This window comes from Caloenas nicobarica, chromosome 5, assembly GCF_036013445.1.
Source record: "Caloenas nicobarica isolate bCalNic1 chromosome 5, bCalNic1.hap1, whole genome shotgun sequence".
NCBI lineage: Eukaryota > Metazoa > Chordata > Aves > Columbiformes > Columbidae > Caloenas > Caloenas nicobarica.
Genome location: NC_088249.1, coordinates 49,773,342 through 49,792,839, shown reverse-complemented (window position 1 = coordinate 49,792,839; position 19,498 = coordinate 49,773,342). Strand labels below are relative to the sequence as shown.

Below are 19,498 nucleotides of genomic sequence, written 5' to 3'. Positions count from 1 at the left end.
ACACACTCCGTGATCTAGGGCAACACATCTCTCTGTAAGATTAAAAGACTTGATCACGTTTTAAGCATTGCCTTAGACAACAGGCACTACATAAATATGAAGAATTCATTTTATAACAGATGCACTGTCCTATAAAAGCACTTTATATCACTAAGAGCCTAAAAAGGGCACCTGGACAATTATTTTTACATCACTGCAGGGTTTTAAAATTTTATCTTGTTTAATTTCCAGCAAAAGCTCTCCTTCCATACCCATCTCTATTTAATTTTAGTTGTGGTCTAAGTGCTGTTTCTAAGATTTGAAAGTTAAGTGGCTCCCTACCATACAACAGCATAATTCATGTAAAAAAATAAACCAAACAAAATTATAAATTCCAAATGACCCAGTTGGAAATCACAGTTCAAAACAGAACACAGGACACCCTCACGGGTCTCTACAGACTCCTGCATCAGAACCACAGCACATACGCACGTATTTTATGGAACGACACAAATGGTAGCTTGCAATACAAATGTCAGACAGCAAAGTCCCCAAACTCCTAATTTTCTTCAATGATCCAACTGCTGCAGCCAGCTCCAGCAGGGAGAGTTTAGACTGGAATGCAAAAAACTGCAGGAAAAGAAACAATGAAAACTACCACCAAATTACAAAGTGGTAAAGCTCTTGTTCTTCAAGCCTCTTTGGTAGCTTTCCTAATTACTCACATGGCCACCTGTCTGAAAGACAGGGGTTTTTTTAACCATTCACCCACCTCAAAGCCCTTTCTAAATGCAGTTTAGTAAAAGCAGATACATGCAGGCCAGTTACACGATTGCCTAAGCTGTATTACATCCAAAATCAGCTAGGAGTGGCATTTAAGAAAGTCAGGAGAAAACATGGATTTTTATTCAAACCTCTCCACAGCTTTTATATCAATATACAGTTGACATATATGTGTGTGCACACCCAAAGCACTACTGAAGGTGAGGGCTGTAAAAGTCTCAAGATTTTTTCTGTTCAGCCCTCCAACAATGTAAACACAGGTACATGTGAGAGAACATACACTAAAATTGTATCTTCAAATAGCAATCGCAAATGCTTGTCCTGGAACACCATCCAGGAACTTCAAGTACCTTTTGTACCTCCTTTTAAGTTTCTAAAATTGAGCACCAGAAATCATGGCCTCAGACATCACCATTGTACACATTCACTATGTCTGAGCCTTTTATGTACACATTTAGTATAATCTCTAGCAACACGCAGATGCATTATATACATTAATTGCAACCTATCTTTGAAGAACTGGAACAAACTGAAAATTTTACAGAAATGCCATCTTCCTATGCATCAAATTTTCTCATGAGTCCATATCTTCACACTCACTCTACTATGGTTGGATTCAAGTAGTTTAAACACAGCTTCTAGTGATGCCACTTCATGTACCAAGTGTCACACTGAGTAACCGGTACCAAAGATGTAAAGAGGAGGCAAAGGAGGAGATGCCACTTGGCTAGAAAATGAGCCAGAAATCAGATGCCAGCCAGGGAAACAAATTGACTTCTGCTAAAGAGGGTTTTTTTAACAAAAGATTAAAAAAGCTGATTGGCTGAAAAATGAACAGGTGGTGACTCTACTTAAATTATTTTTTGAAGCACAGCCCAGGATCAAGAATGAGTAGAAATGATTGCTGAATTGTAAAAACATATCATCCTCACCATCAGTTATACTCATCAAAATAACAGCTTATTGTGAGGCTTCACCTTATAGTTGCACCAAGACACAGTGATGCGAGGAAGACTGTTGCAGCTGACAGATGTCTATAAAGAAAATCACAGACAATGACAGGTTGTGGCCTGATGCTAAATTTCACTGTGCTGGTCTCTATGAATTCAAATGGGCCTTAAAGAAAATCTCTTTCCAAAACTCTCTGTATGAAGTGAGGGATGGGAGGTCAGTGCCTGTGCTCTTCTTCAAATAGGACAATGCTATGGATCAGATTAGCAGTGGGGAAATTTAAATGTCAAAGTGATGACCCAAACATCCAACAGTGAGATTTAAGTGTCCTGCCAAAATCCTCCATTTAAAAACTAAGATTCCATGCAAACTGGACTGGCTAGTCGAGATTTTTGTCTTAAAACATCAGTATGATCAGTTATGAAATAAGATGCCCAATGCTTTAGCCAATGCCCATAATATTCAGGATCTTCAGAGACAGGTATATGGGTTGAATAAGGGAAGGCTATGCACAACAGACCAGCAGGCACTGAGTCCTTCTAACCACCAAGGGTCACTGTTGATTCACTCAGATGAGGAAACAGTGGGGAAAGTACTTTTGTTATATTAACAAGAAACTGACTTGGACTGAGAAGGCCCTCTAATCCTGAAGACATCTGTCAAGGCTTGATGATACTCTTCTAGGATACTTTCCATGATAACGTCACTCTAGACTGCAGCACAAAGCCACTGCAGCCACAAAGACAGCATGCAAGTTGGTTTCAGATGCCCTTCAATGATAAATTTCTCCTCAATCATTTACATCTCAGTCCAAACCAAAGTGTGCTAACAAGTTCCTTAACTTACATGTGGCCATGAACACAAATAGCAACTTGGACATCTCACCTGTCATCTTCAAGGCATATATCAGCCATTAGCAAATCTCAACCTGGAATCTCTAACCTTTCACCTTTCTTTGTATAGGCTAATGAGGGGTCATAGGACCCTCCTCTCTCTGTTGCCACAGATAAGGACAATTCCCTATTTTTTTTCTTAAGAATACCTTTCTTGTTGGTTTCTTTTTTCCTTTTTTTAGGACAGTTCTCAGAGCTCTGTCCACTGGGCTAATGTCAGCTGATTTCACTACTCAGCCTTACATTATCTTCCTTCTTGTTCAAAAAATTGCTATCATGTCATCATCTTATTTAACAAAGGAGGAAAAGATTATTTTAAGCACCAATTTACTGTATCTCAGGCCCTCTATCTTCAAATGGCAGGCAAAGAGAAAGGATTTCAGTGTTAACAAGACAATGTGCTAATGCACACACTAGAGTGCTGCATTACCTCAGAAGGTGGCAGTATATCTTACCTATATGTAGCATTTCAGCTGTTTTTTTCTTTTTAAAAAGGAACAGTGCACAGCCAGAAACCACCAAATATGACTAATTTATACACTCTGGAATAATCTAGCTGCTATACTGCAGCTTCCCACCTACAATTGTGTGCTTCACAATTTGGGCGGGGAAAAATTTAATGAAATATAACAAGGGCAAGTGTAGAGTCTTGCATCTGGGCAGGAACAACCCCAGGTTCCAGTACAGGTTGGGGAATGACCTATTAGAGAGCAGTGTAGGGGAAAGGGACCTGGTGGTCCTGGTGGACAGCAGGATGACCGTGAGCCAGCACTGTGCCCTTGCGGCCAAGAAGGCCAATGGCATCCTGGGGTGTATTAGAAGGGGGGTGGTTAGCAGGTCAAGAGAGGTTCTCCTTCCCCTCTACTCTGCCCTGGTGAGACCTCATCTGGAATATTGTGTCTAGTTCTGGGCCCCTCAGTTCAAGAAGGACAGGGAACTGCTGGAGAGAGTCCAGCGCAGGGCCACAAAGATGATTAAGGGAGTGGAGCATCTCCCTTATGAGGAAAGGCTGAGGGAGCTGGGTCTCTTTAGCTTGGAGAAGGGGAGACTGAGGGGTGACCTCAGTAATGTTTATAAATATGTAAAGGGTGAGTGTCATGAGGATGGAGCCAGGCTCTTCTCAGTGCAACCAATGATAGGACAAGGGGTAATGGATACAAACTGGAACACAGGAGGTTCCACTTTAATATGAGAAGAAAATTCTTCTCAGTGAGGGTAACAGAACACTGGAACAGGCTGCCCAGGGAGGTTGTGGAGTCTCCTTCTCTGGAGACATTCAAAACCCGCCTGGACACCTTCCTATGTAGCCTCATCTGGGTGTTCCTGCTCCGGCAGGGGGATTGGACTAGATGATCTTTTGAGGTCCCTTCCAATCCCTAACACTGTGTGATTCTGTGTGATTCTGTGATTCAGTCTGCGTGGGCTCTGCAAACATTCATTAGGCTTTAGGATATCTCATACCTATGTGGAGTCCAGCTGCAATGAGCTCACACCCAGTGGGGGAACTGGGCAGGATGTTCTGCAGCAGCAGCTCCGGGTTGAGCCACACCTGGGTGTTGACACTGCACAGGTAAGAGAAGCACACGTCAGTACTCTGAGCTCTCCCTGCTGTCAATAAGGCAGAGAAAGTGGCACACAAAGCAGGGAAAGGAGTCAAGCACCATCCATGGGGGGAGACAGGCAGGTGAATGAAGACACAAATATTTTTAAAAGCTTGTACAGGGCAGTGAGGATTGGAGGAAAAGCAAACCAAGATTTAAGAATAAAGAGGGGAGCAGGAAATTGCAACTGGCTGGGCAAAGGCAGGGAAACTGGCAAGAAAACACGGTATTTGATGGAGTAAGGAGAGAAACTGTAGGTTGAAAGTCTACAAAAGTAGTTAAGTGATCAAGGACACACAGACTAAAGCAGAGCTATAGGGAAGGGACTTGGCAATGGCTGTAGGGCCACACTGAGAAAAGACAGGCTTGGAACAAGAATAATCTAGAAAAAAGAGGCAAAAGAGGTCACTCTTGGAAAATAGACACATGCATAAATCTTGCACTCCAGAGAATATGCACCTCCTGACCAGGGTGAATGCTTCCTGAGCCTTGCTGCTTCTCTGCTGTCAACAAACTTCTGTGCAACCTGCTGGCAGAGAAGCACAAAAAGAGCACTCAGTTATATAAAGATGAAGAAATTACTGCATTTGCATCTTAAACTTCTGCCATTTTGAAATCACTCATATGGGCCTCCATCTCCACCGAAGGACAAGTGGCTGCTTAGCTACAGATAAAGGCAGGCAGCATCAGCCTTTAGGAAAAATGCTGCAGGAATTAGTATTATTGTTTATGCAGCCACCTCACATTGTCAGTCAATCAGCAAGATTGGCTGGATGCATATTCAAAGCCCAGTAGTGAGAGGACAGCACGTAACCAAGCCTCTTTTGCTGTAAATCTTCAGAAGGAATATGAAGGCAGCAAACTTTCTTTAACTCTTCAAATTACATTACATATTAATTAACTACATTAAATATTCCCTCCACATTTTAGCTATAATTTTCCTCATTTATTTGCATCCCTGTTGAATTAGGGGACAACTCACTTATGAGTCAGGCACAAAAATCCCATTTACTGGCATGATAGAACCTTCACTTGAGGGCATCGCTTATGAAAAGGTGAGGCATGCTAACATTGGGGCTTCAGCACACAGCAAGTCATAGAATCACAGAATCATTTCAGTTGGAAAAGACCCTCAGGATCATCAAGTCCAACCATAACCTAACTCTAGCACTAAACTGTGTCCCTAAGAACCTTGTCTAAACGCCTCTTAAACACCTCCAGTGATGGTGATTCAACCACTTCCTTGGGCAGCCTGTTCTAATGCCTGACAATCCTTTCCGTGAATAATTTTTTCCTTATATCCAACCTAAACCTCCCCTGATTCAAGTTGAGGCCATTTCCTCTTGTCTTATCACTTGATACTTGGGAGAAGAGACCAACACCCTCCACGCTACAACCTCCTTTCAGGTATAGACAGCAATAAGGTCTCCCCTCAGCCTCCTTTTCTCCACGCTAAACAGCCCCAGTTCCCTCAGCTGCTCCTCATAAGACTTGTGCTCCAGGCCCCTCACCAGCTTCGTCGCCCTCCTCTGCACTCTAATACCTCAATGTCCCTCTTATGACGAGAGGCCCAAAACTGAACACAGGATTCAAGGTCGAGCCTCACCAGCGCCGAGTACAGCGGCACAATCACTTCTCTAGTCCTGCTGGCCACGCTATTCCTGATACAAGCCAGGATGCTGTTGGCCCTGTCCTCCACACATTCATGTGCTTGTTTAATACCAAGACCCTCTATGGCCATTAAGCTTGTGAGAGGAAACCAGACCCGTGAGTATGAATCATATTGAAGCTTAGCTGACGAAAATAAGGATTCTTAAAAGGGGCCTATAAGAAAGATGGCGACAGCCTTTTTAGCGGGGCCTGTTGCAGTGGGACAAGGGGTAATGGTTTTAAACTAAAAGATGGGAGTCTCGGGCTAGTCAAGGGGAAGAAACTTTCCACAATGAGGGTGGTAAAATACTCAGGTTGCCCAGAGAGGTGGTAGATGTCCCATCCCTGGAAACATTCAAGGCCAGGCTGGATGGGGCTCTGAGCAACCTGATCTAGTTGAAGATGTCTCTGGTCATTGCAGGGGGGTGGGACTAGATGACTTCTGAAAGTGCCTTCCAACCCAAACTATTCTATGATTCTACAATTCTAAGGATGAGTCCTTGGGAGTTAGGGCCAAGCAGTTGCATTATAAAACAAATAAAGAAGTATAGTCTTGAAGATCAATATCTCTCACAGACTCACACCTGCAGTGTGAGTATTTCAAGTTCCCCCTCCAGCGAGAGACAGCTGGCTACAACCTCATGTCCAGAAACGGAGCGAGGAGCTGTGGGTCAGCAGGTCTTCCCTTTGAACTCCTGCTGTGGCACCTGGTTGGCGTTGCGTGCACAACTGCAAAACTCCTGGTCTGTGATTCAGAATTGCTCAGTAGCAACACAGTGCTTGAAAAAGATCTCTGAGCCTGACAGTTCATCATATAGACAATAAACCTTCTTTTAAGAAAAAAACAAAATAAAATGTGAGCAAGGAAAAGCAAAGGCTTAGTTCATTTGTATCCATTTACTAATAGCAGACTATTGACACCATGCCAGGAGCCTCCATTCCATTTAACAATACAAGAAAAGCTGAGTATTTCTGACCAGCTGACGAGGTTTTAGCTGACATCAGGCAAATCTGACCTAAGTAAAGGAAGGGAAAAATATTACTGTGGTTGTTACCACAAAGACTTGAAAGGTCATAGGCAGCAGCACAGCAATACTCTGAAACATATGCTACAGAGGGACTGTCACCATAAAGGTTTCAGCTGTAAATACTGTCTCTGCAGTAGCGGAAACAGAAGATGTTTTGTATTCATGCTCCAAATTCAATTAAAAAAACCCCACAATCAAATATCAACCAGTCAGACAATATACATATACACACAAACATGCACACAAATCTTTCATCAGTTGGGAATGTTTCCAGCTTTTGATGCTGTATCTTGAATTAACATTGCAGTTTCTCTCTGAGTTACCCCAAAGCTCTAATAATTTGTGCAGTGCTTGTATTAGCCTCCACCTGGAATGAATAGAAGGCGAAGGTGGTGAGAGAAAGACAGCAAGTAGCATAGCAGATTTAGGTAATAAAATAGAAAGCAACTGATTCTATCACCAACTGCTGCCACTCAACTTTAGCACAAGACTGAACTAAATTCTGCCTTTGCAGTCATACATGCACAGCTCACCATCTCCACTGTGAATGGTTCACATGTGCATGAGGACAAAATTGAGCCCAAAGTGATACAGAATGGCTGTACCAGGCACTCAAAGAAATGCCTGGCCACATAGTACTGAAAGCTGCATTTGAAAAACACATCAGCTGACCCGACCTCGCTGCCATTATCCATCCAGTCCTCTACTGTCATGATCAGCTGGTCTGTAACTGGCTGAAGCCTGCCATGACTTGGTTCTTGAAACAGCTGAAACCAGAAGATCAGTGAAGATACAGAGTCAGTAGCTTCTGCCTCTGCACCAACATTCATCAGCTGGAGTGAGGAAATGCACAACAGTCAGTTTGTATAATAGAAAGAGTCACCTTAATAAAGCTTTGTCACAGCATCCATGTCTCTTGCTGCCAAAATAAACGCTGACAGTCTGAATGCCCTTTATATAGCTACAGAGACATCAGCCTCTCTTTGATTCTGCTAACGTTATTTCTTAAGCTTACTTTGGATTTCACAACATATCTACATTAGAAATGCAAGTACCTAGCAACATTATCAGCTACTCTGGTTTACACTACCTTGATGCTTCCTATGGAAGGAAAGAAGTCCCAGAAATGGCATTTGCTTTAAGGCTCTGCAGCAGTTGGGCAATCTTCTGATAAAAGCCAGTAAAATGAGCATCTGCTTGGAAGAATGAAGGCTCAAGTCTCCACCTCCCAGTGCAGACTACTTATAAAATTATATGCTGGCATTTATTTATTTATTTGTAGTAATATGAGAGTGTTGAAATAGAAAGGAATGGAAGAGTTCTACCTAACTTTGAGACCAAAGAAGTATTTTCTAAGGTTCCAGGAGAAAAAAAAAACAAACAAACACATACTAGACTCCAGCCATGCACCCTTCCCTGCTTCTGTATGATTTTGTACAAACAGCTCAGTGGTGTTTATAGGCAATAGCTCACCAACTCAAATACAGAAAACTGCTAGTTGTCCAGAAAAACAGAGCACAAGTAGCATGTCTTTACTATTCTGTTCCAGCATGTCTGCATCTTTCCTTCTGTAAGATGTTTCTTCAGGGTAAATCAAACTCCAAGCTCCATTCAGCTCATGGACCTTCCACAAAATCATCAGTAAAGGCTTAGGCATAACATAAGCCATCTTAACTAGTGGATCATGCCTGCTTTAGGACCACAATACCGCTACGTATATTCTTAACGCATCTCCATGTGATTAAGATAAAGAAACAAGGATGAGCCTCTTACTGAAATCCCTGTGAGAAACAAACATACTGACTACTCATTCATTAATTCAGGGCCCCAGGATGCAGACGTGCCCTTTCTAAATAAAAAGATCACTAAATGTGTTCATGAAGACCTTGTATCAGCCATTGGGAACTGATAACTCTAAAATGTTTAAAGGTAAAATGCATCTGAACAAGAGAAATTTGAGAGAAAAATCTGTTGCCTGATAAGCACGAGCCCTTGTTTCCCAAGCAGAGTGTTTATTGTTACTTGAGGAAATGCCTATACACACTAAGGTGGGCAAATGTCTATGCTTACTGAGTGCCTGTCAGAAAAATTTACTGCTGGTTATCTCCTGGGCCAAATTCTGATTTGAAGAACTACAAAGCAGAAGTGAGTGGTCAGTATCCCAGAAGATCTGCAAATGAGACGATTATAAATCCAGATAGACCTGGGGGAGCCATGTAAATGTATTACAAGCACCAAGATTTATATTAATGCCTGGAGCTGACAAGGTCTGTCTCCTTATTTAATTCCCCACTCATGACTAAGTTAAGTGAGTCCATGTGGGACCATGAGGTAAAGATGAGTGGCTCTGTCTTAGCCTCAGCACTGAATGCAATACAACACTAATATAAAGAGCGAATCTCTCAAGCACAGATCACTATATTATCAAGCATTTGCTGACAGCTAGAATAATTCAATTTAGGGCAGAAATACACCTTGCAGCGCACAGACAGACTGGTCTGCAAGCTAATCTGGCAACGATCTTGCTAGGAAATTTGCTACTGAAATCTCTTCCGCTTCTCTCCTCTCTTGATAAATGCAATGTTGTACTACTTACATTTGTTTAAAATGCTGCTGTAGAGAGATTATTCCCCAGTTTAAAGCTACAATCACAATAAGTCCTATGATTCTCTCCACTTGCTCTCAGTTGCTTGTTTTAATGCTGAGCTTCCTGGCTTCTCACCACACTTTATCACATACTGATCTCCCAGCTCCTCTATAACAAAATCAATCTGTATCGGCCATCTGCAAAGCTTTTCAGGAACCAGTTTTGTCCTCTCCTCTTCCCTGGCAGTACCTGTACATATGAATACCTGTTAAAAGTCTTCATGCCCTTCTAGCATCAGAGATCTCATCAGGTAGGAAGGCCAAAAAGCAACCACAAACAGCAAAATGTGAGCAGTTGGGCAGCTATATATATACATGGTGTACTACATTGCCATGTTCTCCCCATTCTCTCATGTTATTCATATCCATTTATTGCCTCTGACTTGACTGCAAGTTCTTTAGGGCAAGGACTCCTGAATAATAAGCCTTTGTGTAATACATTATTGATGTCCATGTGGGCTTCTAGGCACAACTGTGATACAAATCCTAAATGACAGTGGTAAGACAACTACTGGCATGAGCTTAAAAGCCAAGCAGAGCCCTTTAGAAAAGTCTGGCTTCAGTGATAAATTTAGGTTTTTAAATAACCCATAGTCCCAGAGCATTCAAGTGACTCATCTACACCAATTAATTTATTCTTACAACACCTAGGCTAGACAGGGAAATTTAAGCTCTCTCACTTTATGACTTTGGGATACTGAAGGATGTGCAAAGAGAGCGACTAAATGCAAGATCTGCAGCCTTTGATCTTAACCACAAGATTATATTGTCTCTCTTTGGGAACTACAGCCTGACTCCTGATCTCAACTCACTCAACATCATGCTTAACACACTTTCCTGATAATAAATAAGTAAAATGAACAAGCTGCCTCCAAAGAGCAACATCCCTTCTTACACTTATGAAACAAAGTCAAAGAAAGTAGGAATAAGTAGGCGTTACCCTGTGCAATCCAAAAGGGATAATACATTTTAAATGTGTGTTATTTAAATCATAAATGGATAGGTGTGAGCAAAAACTTCAGATACAAAGTGTGGCAGATGCACTCCCCCCTCCTCCAACCTGAAAGCAACAGAAACTTCTAGACCGATGGACCACTATGGTCATGCACATGTCCGTTGGTCAACAGACAGGGCCCTTGACCAAGGAAATGCCTTGGTTGAGAGAAGTTTCTGGAACACTACAATAAATAACCACAGCTCAGATTCAATGAGGGTAAAAAAAGAGCCATCGGAGACACCTACTGAGTTGATCTTCCTCAGAGCAGTGGGTCTGCAGTCGAAGACTCGCCTCCTTAGACTGGCCATCAAACGAACATTCCTCGAAGGCTGAGACATCTTACCAAACTGGTAAGTGATCTGGGTACCCTTGAGTCCTCACTCTGTAAGAGTGGGAAGATGCACATTATGAATCATCACTCTGGAGTTTTGGGATCTGATCCCTTGAGTTTGAATCAGCTGTGTAGTAACCGAACTCCTAACCAGTACACAAACGTGTGTTTTATAATGTTGTCTGAGTGCTGAATAATTTTGGATAAACCTTGTTTCTAGTTGATTTTCTGCTGAACAGTTCTGGTTAGAGTAAAGTCTGTTTGAGGCTTATCATCTGCCTAAATTGACTTTTGGGGTGCCTCCATGACACAAACTATATGTGTAAAACTGGGAGAGAGGGAGGAAAGAAAGATCAGATCTGAAGTATTTATTTTCATCTTTAAACCATATTAACTCTCTTCCTGACACAGCAGAAAAGAAATGAACCTCTTAATCTATTCACACAGCACAGTATTAAACAGGAAAGTTTTAGCTCTTCTTTACAGATGAAAAACTGACATATATTGACTTAAGTAAACATAAAAGAGTGAAACATCCAGAATATCAAAGAGCACATCTGGCTGAGTGCTTTCTGAAGCTTTGTAACAAGATGAAAAAGCAAATAATCACTGAAACAACACATCAGGGAAATGCCTATCTCAGAATAGCCAGGAGCTCTATGCAAAGGATGGGCAGCCTTAACCCTCTGCCCTTTGCCCAAGACTTAGAGCTGGGTGCAGGTGTCACTTTCCCATAGACCTGACCTGAACCTACCATTTTTAGAGCCTTATTTCTGAAAGGAATGTAATGATATTTCCTTTCTGTATTGCCCATCTAGATGCTTAATTCTTCAACATCACTTACAGCATGTTTGTAAGGAACACAGTGCAAAGAGATCCTGATGGGGAATGAGGCCATCAAGCCATGTCATGGCAAGTGTGATAATGCCTTCAAGTCAAAGCAACAGTAGAATCACCCAGCGCTTACAACTACAAAGGTGCATAATTACAGTTTACAGTGTATTTGTACAGTCCAGGTGCTTGCCCAAACATCCAAGGGTTAATTATAAGCACTGCATTAAGACAGCCTTGCTTGCACTCCCATTAAGACTGTGTATGAGTGCTGTGAAAAGCTATGGCACTTTCCAAGAAGAAACTGGGATTTGCAGAGAGCAAGCATGGATAATATAATATGCAGGACACTGTTATAATCGGACATCTTTTAACTGTCCCTAGGTAACTGTGCCTCTGATAATAAGAGCAAGCAACTGCTTTAACTTAGTGATATACTTTTAACAGAAATCTTCTAAACAAGTCTGAAGAAACACAATTAAGTCATTTATTGTAAGCAGACTCTTCACCGAGCAGAGTTAGAAATTAGAAATCATGAATATTTACTCAAAAATTTATAATTTTACATGACTGTATAACAAGCAAAAACTGCACATTAGTTCTGTCCTTTCCTTGAACACAATAAACACGCTGGAAAAGGAAAAATAACTCAGACATAAAACAGAGTTCCCCTTTACTGGCAAAATCCATGTGAAAAATGTACTCTGGGATAGAAGAGAGACTGCCCTCTTCCAGAGAGCTTCAGCTGGTACCACAAGATCAAAATGACTTAAATCCAGAAATAATACAAACTATAAGAAACAATAGATTCATTAATTCATTATTTATTTACAGCATTCGGACACTAAAGGTATTGAAATGGTTAAACTTGTGCAAAATGGACTCTTCTGGGAAAGTTTCAGAGTGTTTGACTATACAGAAATAATATACAGAGATTATTTTTTGTTTTAAGTATATTCTAGCGGGGCTGAAAACTGCCATTGTAGAGGAGAGCCTCTTTGAAGAGGCTTCAGACTCTGAACTCAGCCATGATGCTGAGGAAGTGAATGAAACTGGTGGACTTGAGTGGGGGTTCATTTTCATTTATTTCTAGAACTGATATCATTCCTGCCTCCTCTGACTTATGCACATTGCATTTGGAATTCATAGTGAAAGAACAAAGCCCAACAGAATGGGAAAGAGGAAAAAAGATACGTAACGGAAGTTGCATTTAAAGCAAAGCCTAAAGAAACCCAAATAAAATCACTTTATCCAGTGCCTCAAAAACAAAGGGCTTCAGCTTATCAGAGAAAGCATAACCTTGAATCATTCAACTGAAATCCACATCTCAGCAAAGTTCACTGTGGTATTTGTCAATGACATCAACAGGATCAGGATTAGCTTCTCTGCATGTTGAAACACAATAACCTTATTGAGACACTCTTCATTGTAAGGATTCCAGTTAGCACTGTGAAAATCTAATCTAAATTCTGCCTCTGCATCACAATAATGTGGTAGTAGCAACAGCAACAACAGAAAAACACAGCATTTCAAAAGATCCACAACTCATCAGAACAAGTATTTCTGCTGAAATCTTAGTGTTTAATAAAATCAAAACCATGTTGACAATATTAAAAAACCAATAAAAATATAGGATACGAGTCATTCCACCCCACAACATTTTCAGAAGGAAGAGGGTTTTGCTCACTTTTCATTTTTAAATCACTTTCCCTTCAGTATAAAATCCATACTTTTTTCTGCATATTACATTTACACTTCAGATACCAGAATATAAATGAAATATTTCAGTTTTGAAATTTGAAACAGAAAAATATGGACTGTAAGTCAAATATCTCCCTATACACACATGCGAGGCTACAGAGCTTTCCTTCGTTCAGTCTTTTAAGATTTTTAGGGTTTGCTCCAAGTCAGTAAGGAATCAGAATCCTTAACGAATTTCCAAATGCCAGAGGAAACTGGCCATCCACCCTTCACATGGCTATTTCCACGTCCCTTCACATCAACTGATTTTAAATGAGGATCAAGAGAAACAAAGGTGGGCCAGTTTCTAAAGGTGGTTATGGAGAAATTCCAGAAATCCAAAATTTAAAGGTTTTTTTTAACTAATAGTATAACTGAACTCATGCAGTCAGCACTACAAAGATACTTCATACTGATGAGCAGCATCGAAGGCTCCGGAGACAGAGCGTGCAGCTTCCTTGAATTGAGCAGCCTGTGAAGCCTCCAAGGGGTAATGTCACATTTAACAAAATAAACAGAGCTGGCAACTGTGAAATGAGAATGCTTCACATTCATGAAGAAAAATTTAAATTTTCTTAAAAAAAAGGTAATCAACTACATTTAAAGTTTGGTGTTATGTTGCAAGTGGTCTGTCTCAGAGATGACTGTTTGCATCAGGTGTTGAGTAATTATGACTTCAGCAGCTGCCACTTTGTCCAGATGCACATTGTAAAAATGTCCATAGAGAAACACAGCCGTGTTATCACAAGCTGCCTGTCTGAAAACACCACACCTACGCTGTCACTGCTCCCATTCAGACATGGATTATAGCTACACAGATTGACAAGTGATCTCAGTAGATAGTGCATGACAAGTGATCTCAGTAGATAGTGCAAGATAGCACATTGTGTTGGCAGTGAGCAGAGCTACAGCAAGAGCCAGTCCAAAGTAAATATCCCTAAAAAATATACAAATGTGGGTGTTGAGCCTTTTGGCATGGTTTTGTTCTACAAATCCATATTTATGAAGCTGATCTATTTTATTTTATATATATTAATACATATATATCCTTAGATAAATATCTAACGAGTACAGGACAGGTGCTGTGGGAACCATCTAACATGAGACCTTGAAAGCTGAAATTCACTGTGCTTATCACTGTATTTATGTGATTCATAAAAAGTGCAGTGAAAATCATTAACCACTTTTATAATAGAATCATTCCAGTTGGAAGAGACTCTCAAGATCATCGAGTCCAACCGTAACCTAACCTAACTCTAGTACTAAACCTACAAACCTCATCTATGCGCCTTTTAAACACCTCCAGGGATGGTGACTCCACCACTTCCCTGGGCAGCCTGTTCCAGTGCTTCACAAACCTTTCCATGAACAATTTTTTCCTAATATCCAATCTGAAGTTTTGCAACAGCTCTTCCTGACTAACCCTTAGTACATGAAACTAATCTTTTTTTCTCAGTATATGAGCTTTAGTCATAGAAAATACATAACTATACAAATTATTAATTAATCCCTTCTCAACATGCACAGTACCTGAAACATCTGGCATTTTTCTCTCTTAATCAACACAGTTCCCACAGGCTTGGCGGTTTAAACACAGTTATTTTAAACAACTACAACTATCAACACCAAACCATGCTTTGTGACTTTAGATGGCTGCAAATATGATTACTAGAGACAATCCAGCAATTGCTAACCCCTGAATGTGTCTATTGAGATACAGAAAGGACATACATTCCTCTGCTCTTTGCCATCTTCTGCATACTTATACTGTTCTGCAGGACTGTTGCAGAAGAGCACAGAAGACTGCTAGAAAGCCATCACAAGCCATAAAGTCATCTGCTTTACACAACTCTTAGTGGGCAGCATGGGAACAGACTAAGCAACAACAGTCTTCTCCTTCCTATTTCTTGTCAGGAGATAAACTCCTGATAAAGTGATCGCATGCTAAAAGAATGCCTTTTATATTTTAATCTCTAGTACCAGAGATCAAGGACTAAGGGAAGAAGGATGAACTTTTTTTTTTTCTCCACAAGAAAAGATTCCCTATAGGTCTTGGAACTGTGACCATGGTTCACAAGACAATCTAGTGTATTTCTTTTTTATACATTTCCAGTCCAGTGTTTCAAACAGACCTCAGCCCCTGAATTGGACTAACTGACCATTTTTTCCAGTTCGAGGTACAAAGCAAGAAAGGCAACCAGACTGGAGAAATGCTGTGGAACAGTCTGGTATGCAAAGGGCAATAACAAAGAGCTCCACATTTCAAATTGGACTGGGGCTTTGTGCTGGGTTGGCTGAAATAGGGTTGATATCCACAGCTAGCTGAGGGGATGACACAGCCAGGACAGCTGACCCAAAACTAGCCAAAGGGGTATTCCATACCATAGAAGGTCATGCTCAGTTATAAAAGGGGGGCTGGCTGGGGAGGGCTGGTCTCTCTCTTTCTTGCTGCCAGGAGCAGGGTGGTCCAGGATGCTCTTGGTTCTCTCCGGACCATGCAGTTTGGTGCTGTTGTGTTTCGGGATGAGCTGCTGTCCAGGATGGGGGAGGTTTGGGCACAGGCTACAGTTGGGAATCCACAACTGCTGCTTCAGAGGAGGTGAGCTGCAGTGTTGGGATTGACACGTGGTGAGAGGTTGCTTTGTATATTCTTTCACTACTGTTGTTATTGTTTATTTATTTCGGATTATTTTTTTCCTTTTTTCACTGTTCGGTTAAACTGTTCTTATCACAACCCCCTAGTGTTGCCTTTTGTCTCCTGATTCTCCTGCCTATCCCACCAGAGTCAGGGAAGATGTGAGCGAGCGGCAAGTGGATTTAGCTGCCGGCTGGGGGTGGGGAGCTGGAGCTAAACTACAACAGGCTTTCACGGCTATACTGGGGACTTAAACCCCAAGACACTCTGGCACAAGAGTGGTGGCTCACCGAGCAACCAGAAAGCAAGTATGGCAATAGGAGGAAAATGGGAGAGAAGGCAGGGCTTGTGTAAAAGCAGGTCACATGCTAGAATAAAAGGTAGGTACCGTCCCAGAGTGGAGAGGTTAGGAGCTATATGACACCGGCTCTGTGACCACAGGTGATGTGCAACAGTCAGAGTCCTGCATTTGCATGAATGCTAGCAGGGTGCTAGGCAGCGCAATATTCAGCGTCTACAGTAGCAACAGGAGTGCTCTCTACCTTTTGCTTTCATAGACAAAAAGTTCTCCCACATAGTATAAAGCTGCAGTGCTTTCTAAAGCTCCTTCTGTGGGGACTTGTGTTGGCCTTTCCCTTACACACAACAAAAAGCATTTTCTCACCTCTGACACTGAAATGAGTCCTATTTCTGAAACAGCTGCCCAGCACCATTTGTCACTTAAGAAAAAGCCCTGAATAAATTGAGAGTACATTGACCTGTGGCTAAGAAAAATGTTGCTAAGACACACAGCTTAATTGCATCTGTCAAAAATGTATTCATGCTCACTACACCTGATCAATCATCACCACTTTGACTGCCACACTGAACTCTTTAAGGACAATAGAAGTCTTGGAACTCAGCTACCTGGAAATCTTTAAATAAAAGTCTATAAATAGTAACAAATATATTATACTGGTCTTCATGCAGGTATCTTGGACAAATTCCATGTCATGGCACTAAAACCATTGTGCTTACTGTCTTCCTGAAGTTTCACAGAAGGGTCTTATCGGTTCCTCTTCCCACTCTCCAAACTTGTATTGTGTCATCCAAAATGGTTACCACAGCTCCCTGCCTCAGCTGCATTTCAGCTGGGAGATAAGTTAATTTTATTGGTTTGCATTTATTTTGTTTCAGGTTCAGTTAATACTTGCAGTATATAATCAGTGATTTCATCTGCAGGAATAGGAACATACAACATATCATCTTAGAAATAAACTACATTTCAGTGCCTTTATGATGAACTTGCTTGTGAAAAAAAGCCACCTTAATGTTTAAAATATGGCAGTTCTATGAATCTCGCAATGGTGTTGCAATGGAGTTTTGCACACATAGAGCTCAGGAAAAGGAAAACCATATACATATTTGTCAGCTGCTTTGTCTAAATGTTTTAGTCATCACAGCAGAACCACAGGTTACTTCTCTAAGCATGATTTGGTTTTCCAGGTACAGCTTTGTAAGCAGGATGTCACCAAAAAAAGCATACCAGAATACACTGAAGTAGCAGGGACCTGTGTTAAAATCAAACTTATTTCAGCACTTTCATCCTTTTTTCTTCTCCCTTCAATATCATCAAGGTTTGACTTTAGTCTTTCAGAGTCTATATCAATCTGTTGACCTTTCTAATGCCTCCCCCAGTATCCCATTTAAGCTGAAAGGCAGGTTCTGGCTACAAGTTTTCATGGGTTTATACGAAATGCAATTACATTTCCATGAAGGTGAAGAAGTCTTATGTTCCACTTGAAATACTTCACAATGTGCAGAAATTATTCAATTATTTTCAACCAGATTTTTGTCAAGCTACACTTTATTACTGATCTGACTGCTTTCAAGTATCCTGTTCCTGCAATAAGCCATTTCATACAGTATGTTGATACGGTTTACATGCTAAGTAAGGCTCAGGCCTGTATTTTAAAAGTGGCCTTATACTCTTGATTGAGGAATAATTTCTTTCTTTAAGAATCAACCGCCAGTACTGCTCTTTTACTGATGAAAAAAATCTGTGCAAGGAAGAAGTGAATTTACAGCCATAGCTCCTTTCACAACAGACTGTTCACTTCTTTCAGAGAAAGCCGCTTGATCCTTCCTTGATTGACAAGTTCCTAAAACTCATATTCCACCTCCAGCAGATAAGACTTCGTAATAACTGTGACTGCATATATGGAAAGACCTGATCAGAGAACTCTGCTTATGTTCATTGCGTATAACTAGGGAAAGTCATTTGACTCTTGTATACCAGTCTCTGTAAAATGGGAGATATTGATGTTTACCTACTCATAAGAAAGTCAAAAGCTTGTTAAGTACTTAAAAAATGCTGGATGGCAGATACTAAGTATTTTCAGTAGGATTTCACACCAGCAAGATTTTAATTACTGCAGTTCCTCATTTGCTGGATTCCCTGATGAACTGATAGGCAGACTTTCATTTATTCACAGCTGAATATCCAAAATGTCAACATGTTTGAGAGTGTTGTACACAACTTCAACCCTGAAGTGTGCTACACAACTTTGGTTTTTTTGCAGACACACATACAAAGACAGCAGATCATCTCTGCTTCTCTGAGTGCCCCGATATGAGATTGATCACCATGAGTTATTCACCCAAATTATATCACCCTCATTGCAATGCCTTGAGCTAAGCTACTTAAGTGGGTCTTACGGCTAACGCTAACCTTTGCAAAAGCAGAATGTTTTAGGTGTATCAATCAAGGAGATATAGGTTCATTCTACTGAGAGTCTGACTACAGCACATGAAGACACGCTTTCATTCGACTAATCCTGCAGTGGTGCCCTATCAAACTAAACAAACCTCCAGTATACTGGAGAGGCTGGTAAAACTCCCTCAATGCTACTGCAACTTCACAAGCTTCTCTCACTTTGCTATGGTTATCCAGATGCTGTCTCTGCATGGACCTTGTTTGGAAAACTTAACTACTCTTGAAAGTGATCCTCAAGCTTTACATTTAATTAAGGAGCTTCACTTCAGACATACTCTTAGCTGAAGTTGTTTGCTTTAGCATGTACTTTATTCTTCATGTTACAGTGACACAGGAATTTTTCACTTGAGCTCAGAGTCTGGTTGTGGTAGAAACAAATTTTGTGCAACTGTTGAAATGAAGAGTCAGTGACTGAGCTGAAGGACCTCCTCCAGGCCAAATTACGCCTGTATCACCGGGTGTACTAACTTAGCTCTTGAAGTTCTGGTCTTGGCAGCAGCACCCTTCTCTCATATGCATGCAGGCAGGCTGGTGTTAATTGTCGTGTGCATTGTAACGCATTGCTCCCTGTCTCAGACTTTTTGCCACCACAGGAGACATGACATAAGCACCTAAGAAGTCACCGTCTGGCACCTCTGATTTTATTACAAAATGGCTTGGATCAAGGAATCCATCAAA

The 19,498-nt window shown here is 41.1% G+C and overlaps 1 protein-coding gene across 3 annotated transcripts in view; it reads right to left on the bottom strand.

Moving 5' to 3' along the window:
• The window catches only part of TSPAN4 (tetraspanin 4), a 465,016-nt gene that overhangs the window by 341,591 nt on the left and 103,927 nt on the right, over positions 1 to 19,498 (bottom strand). Inside the window, exons 3-4 of one of the 3 annotated variants that reach the window (XM_065635457.1) lie at positions 4,667 to 4,736; positions 4,068 to 4,168 (exon numbers count right to left, since the gene is read on the bottom strand). The exons of 1 other annotated variant lie outside the window; for it this stretch is intronic. The gene's annotated coding sequence lies outside the window, so the exon portion shown is untranslated. The remainder of the gene's footprint in view (positions 1 to 4,067; positions 4,169 to 4,666; positions 4,737 to 19,498) is intronic. One more of the 3 variants, XM_065635456.1, reaches the window with a different exon arrangement.